Genomic DNA, 6000 nt, shown 5'->3' with positions numbered 1-6000 from the left:
TTCTCAGCCTCCCTTCCTTCACACAGAAAAACACCACAGGCTGGGGCACTTAAACAACAATGTCTTCTAGTTCTGGAGGCTGGGGGTCCAAGATCAAGGGTTCAGCAAGGTGGGTCTCTCTAGACTTCTTTCCTTGGCTAGTAGATGGCCATCTTCTCCCCACGTCCCCACCTAGTCTTCACCTGGGGTGCATGCATCCTAATTTTCTCTTCTTATAAAGACAGAGTTGAGACTGAATTGCAACCCACTCTAATGACCTAATTTGTTTTTAATGACCTAGATTCTGGGGGTTAGGATTTCAGCATATGAATTTTGAGGGTATGGTTCAAACAATGTCTGTGCCTTTTCAGCATTCACAAAAACAACAGTGTTATAACATTCCAATCAGCAGGTCTCCATAACACTAGCCTTGTCAGCCACATAGGCTCACAACACTGCTTTGGATGAATTTGAACAAATATGCCAATTATTGTCTCCTGTTTCTCCAATATTCCTCCAGAATGGTAATTCTGGAATGTGTGAGTTGTTGACAAAATGCCTTTCCAATGTAGGGCAGAAGAGGGATTCTGGGTTCCTTAACATGATCCTTACAGCAAGCACATAGGAGTGGGTTAGTACCAGGATAACAAGAACCTTAACTTTTGGTTAAATCATGCATATGAATACCAAATGGCCTTTTCCTTAACAAATCATAACATATATATGTTAGTATAGCAAATGATAAACATTGGTTAAATATATTATATATTTTTTTGCAACAAATATTGAACAGGAAGCAAGAGCTAAGTGTAATATCTAATATAATTTGTTAGAAAAATAAAATATCTTGCCTTTTCATTATAACATCAAAGCCAGGGTAGGTGAGGAAAATTAATTCACACAGAAACAAATTGCTTACAGGGAATATCCATATCTTGGAAAAATTTATCTGTTGCAGTAACATATGGGCTTCTCTTTAGAAGCATCAGCTTTTCCAGATCCCATTAGGCATGCATTTTTCTAAATAGTTACTCCTAAACTTCATAAACAAACCAAACAACATATGGAATGGTTATGATTTGCATAAAATATGAAGTGGGAAATATCCCATAAATTCTTCCTAAGTTTGTTGTACACTTTCTTTTTTGAAAAAAAAAAAAAAAACATACCCAAGGATAAAAACTGTGGCTTTGACTTATGATTATTTTTTAAATTGACCCTTCATCTAATGGCCACCTGCTTTTCTAAGACCCTCATTATTCCATTTAAGCACCATACATTTATTTTTTTTAAGATGATTTTTTTCTGGTCACAAACAAAATTTTTTCCCCTTTGATGTTATAAAAGAATCTGTGTCAGGTCCCAAATGTTTCCACTTGTACCATATTTACTGAGTTGACGATGTTGGAGACACATAGGAAGGATCAAGAGCAGATTCCACAATGAGTCCCTTCTGTCCTGAGAAGGGAAGTTTCCCCTGGGTTTTCAGACAGTAAGTAGGTCTTCTCACCCCCAGCCAGGACACTCGTTTGTAATTAAACATGACCTGGCATCACAGGAAAAACCAGGACGCAGCCTGGCCTCCTGTGTCTCGAACTCGATTCCATCCACATGTATGAAAATCCTTAAAAAGTGATATTTTTGTATCACTGTGTAGGTGCTGCATTTATAGAGTTGGAGGGAGCAGGGAACAGGTTGGGTAAGGCTGTTGGTCCTGCATGCTTTTTATTTTATCATACTGCATTCGGTCACTCCATTTGTCCCTCATTTGCCACATTTTTGTTAAGGATATCAAATGTCAAGCTGTATGTTTTGTTGTCTTGTTATAAGACTAAAAGATTAAGTTCCCCCAGAAGCAAACCTGACTGCCAGTATCATCAGAGTGCTCAGCCAACTCCAGCACCACTTCCTCTGTCCAGGACTCAGTTTTCCTGTGGCTGCTATGGCTACCAATGTGGGTCACAAGGCTTCCGATCTCAGAGAGCTCCTGAGTTTAGAGAAGATAATGAGCAGGAAATTAATTCAGAACATGCACAACACTTAAAAATGTAAGTTCTTGTTTTCTAGGATACACTATCAAATTGATTTGCCTCTAGATAACACAGGACAATCTGAGACTAGGATGAACTCCATCAGTCTGGGTCCATCCAGTGCCAGCTCAGACACAAACTTGGGTTATGGTGGTCCCCATGATCCCTGATCCCCACAACTATCAGGGCAAGACGGGGCAGACCAAACAGTCTCTCTAGAACCTTCTAGAGAAGAGGCAGGGAACCAAATCTGTGTTTGAATTTTTTCCCAGCTAGAAGGTTCTGTGAGGACCCATCTCTGTGGGCAATGTCCAGCCCAGTTCTCCTTAAGACCAGAAGTATTCCCACCCTGCACATATCCAGATACAGGGCACTTCTAGGAAGTGAATTCCAATTACCAAGAAGTTGAGCAGACATAAATGGGGAAAGAAAGATGGCAAGGAAAAGAGAAAAACAAACAACAACAACAACAAACTATGGCAGGAAAGGCATCATGATGTAAGAAAGAGGAATAATTAGGATCTTTAATTAGGATCTTTAGAAATGGTGGTTCTTATTGAAATATGAGTTCCAAAGTCTGCAGCTTCAACAATAACAACAACAAGAAAAGTATAAGAGCATTTAAAGTGTTAACATTTCAAAGTATGTCTTTCTTTATATATGGCAATTCTACTCCTGGTATGTATATCATGAAGACAAAGGTAAGATATGTGCTATGTTTACTCCCTCATTTTATGGTATTTACTTTGTATTACATGATGTGCAAAAGCTGTTACCATATTTTGGTACATTAAGTGTGCTCTGCTGAGTCTTTATCCACCTTTGTGTTTGTGATGTCCAGTGAAAAGGCTTGTGCTGATGTCTTTTAGTTATGGAAGGAAGGGCTATTGTTGAAGAGAAAGTGTCCATGACATACCATGGTGTGTATAATATGAACTCACTTTTGTCACTGTGTGCACGTGTGCATAGGTTAAAGCACAAGCCAGAGGATGGCTTCAATGCAAATCTGTATAGGTGTTTTCGTTGGAGTAGTATTTTCTTTTTTATATTTGCTTATATTGTTTATTTGCATATGTTTTCTTTTATTATTATTTTCTGCTGTAAGCACACCTTCTTCTGATAATCAGAAAAAAATCTACATAAAGTCAAGTCATGGTCTCTGTGCAGTAAAGATGAGTATGCGTAAGAACTGATCCATAGATTTTTGGGGAAATCTCTCTTGTATTCCTTATTGGGTCTAGCAGTGTACTTTTATGTTTTATTAAGTATTTCTGAACAATCAATTATGAAATCTAAAGACATGAAGTAGTTTTCATTATAAGAAATCTCATTCCTATGAAATATGAGTAAAATAAATGGATGCCAATTAAAAGTCAACAATACCAGTTTTATAGAAAAAAATGTGAAGGAAATTTGCAAAAGGAAATTTAGCATCAGAAAAATATTGGTGTGGTGAGGAAGCAATCACTATATGCAAAATTTCATTCTTTTAATAAAACACGTCTTTTTGCATTAAATTGTTTTTTACCTCATCGCTGCTTTTGTATATCATTCTTAAAAATAATTTCTGCAACTGTGTCAGAGCCCCGGTGTGGAAGAGAGTGGAGGAGCCTGGTGCTGATGCTCTTGTCGTGAGCTGCCACCGTGGTGTGAGACGCTGGCTATGCATGGTGGAGGGCAAGCATGTGTGCCCGTCCGTGTGTTTGTTCAAATCTACCTGTGTCAGGAATCACCTAGCAACACTGTGCAGAGACAGGATCCAGGACGCAGCTCAGGGATTGTGTCAACAGTGAGGAGAGAGTGCTGTACAATCAACTGACATACTGCTCAGCTCTTTTTAAGGAAAAAAGTATATAAGATTAATTTCCAAGCTATGATTAGCATGTGAGCTCAGAGCCCAGACTGCCAAGCACTCTGTGTGTCATGTTCTTGGCCTGGGAAATACAAGTTCACCATCCTGTTTAGTTATTCCAGATACCTACAAAGAACTCCTGACAGTCATCTTTCTCAGACCAGCAAGGTTGTAAACTACGGTCATAAACCACTCCCAGGATTCCTACTTGTTGTGTTGTTGTGTGGGTATAAAACATGAACATGCACGTTTGTGTAGTATATAGTATATAGTCTATCTATCTATCTATCTATCTATCTATCCACACACACACACACACACACACACACACACATACTATGTTAGTATATTACTTTGGCTTCTCTGGAGAACCAGAAGCAATGGGATAAAAATAGAGACATCAAGAGATTTATTAGAAGGAGTTGACCATGACACAATGGAGGCTGAGAAATCTCAAGGTCTGCAGACGGCAAGCTGGAAAACCTGAGAGCTGATGATGTTGGCCTGAAGACAGAGAAAATCACGGTGCCAGCTCAAAGAACTCAGGCAGAGACAGAGGACTCTTTCTTTCTCAGAATCTTGTTCTATGCAGGTCCTTGATGCCTTGGATGAGGCCATCTGTAGAGCCCGGTCTGCTTTCTTTACTCTACTGATTCAAAGGTTAATCTCATCCAGAAATCCCTTTGCCACACAGAAACCCCAAAAAGGATATTTGACCAAATATCTGGGCATCCCTTGACCCCGTAAGGTTAACACATAAAATTAATTGATGTATATATTTTATGCACACAAAACATACATACACACTAACTCACATATAAATAGAGAGAATAGTATCATATATGTTTTACACATGTATTCATATATGTGTGTATATATTCATATATATTGAAGATACATATACATGTTTTACATATATATTCATATATATGTGTATACATATTCATATAGTCCAAGAATATATATGTGTGTGTGAGTAAAGAGAGAGACCAGGAGAGGAAAGCAGAGACTCTAGAATTCTAGATATAGCTGTACTATTGACTAACTGTGTACAAGTTAAGAATTCATTTAGCTTTCAAGGTTATAAATACTAAATCACACACAAAAAAGTTAGACTTATTCTAGAAAACAAAGTTTAAAAAAGTGATTTTCATGAATGTATATACTGAATAAAGCAGTAAAATAATTTGGGCAATACCAGACACTTTGAGGAAATAAGTCAAAGGCAATCACTTTCCTCTAGTGGTGTATGTTTTTCTTTCAGCACTGGTGTGATCATAATGCTTCTCAGCTTTAGTAGATAGAAGTTTAAGCACAGGCCAAGTGGGTTTTTCAGCTTGTCATTTAGAAAGAGGGGTGATGTTAGAATATTCACTAAAACACAACACCTCTATCTCAGTATTCCATTTTTACCACATATGCATTCAAACATAACTGTTCACACAGATTCATAGTGGAAGTATTTTTCCATACACCATAGGATGAAATCTAAGAAACGGTATGAACTTACACACATTATCTGACATTTCAGAAACAGATTTTTTTTTTTTGGCTTCAAATGTAAGAAATTCAAAATCAAGGGGAAAATGAAATTTTTATTTGGATTCAAAGATGTTAAATCTGTTCAATATAAATAGATCTACACCCAAACCATAGATCTATACATATCTAAATTTGCAGACAAATGTCTGGAGGGATTATTTAAATCATAGACCCATTTGTCCTTTACAAATGGATCCTCACAGGTTCCTTAAATTTGTTCATTAGGCCTCCATATGGGTTGGCTGTGTTAAGAGACAAATGGAAACAATTTGGATCCAGTCTGCTATGTAAATCAAGGCAGGCAGATGAGAAGGGGAGCTGAGATCTTGTGGGCTTTATTTCTTTTCAATAATAAAATTGCATAGTCCATTTGGGTAATGTCTCTGCATCTTTCCATCCCAATGAGTAAAGTTATGAGGACAGGTGTCAGTTCCTCACCAAGAACATCTCAGGGTCTTTGTTGGGGAATTGCCCAAGATAGAAACATATTAAGCTGAACCACAAGAAAGTAATTGTGTTTGTATGTCAAATATTTCCAGTCTTAGTGACTTCCTGGGTTCAAACAGAATAGCTCGCTAACAGAATTAGTGTCAGTGA

The sequence above is a fragment of the Marmota monax genome, unplaced genomic scaffold (assembly GCF_021218885.2).
Source record: "Marmota monax isolate L192 unplaced genomic scaffold, Marmota_monax_Labrador192_F-V1.1 WCK01_AAM20220418_F8-fsc00071, whole genome shotgun sequence".
NCBI lineage: Eukaryota > Metazoa > Chordata > Mammalia > Rodentia > Sciuridae > Marmota > Marmota monax.
Note: the sequence above shows the minus strand (reverse complement) of the source record.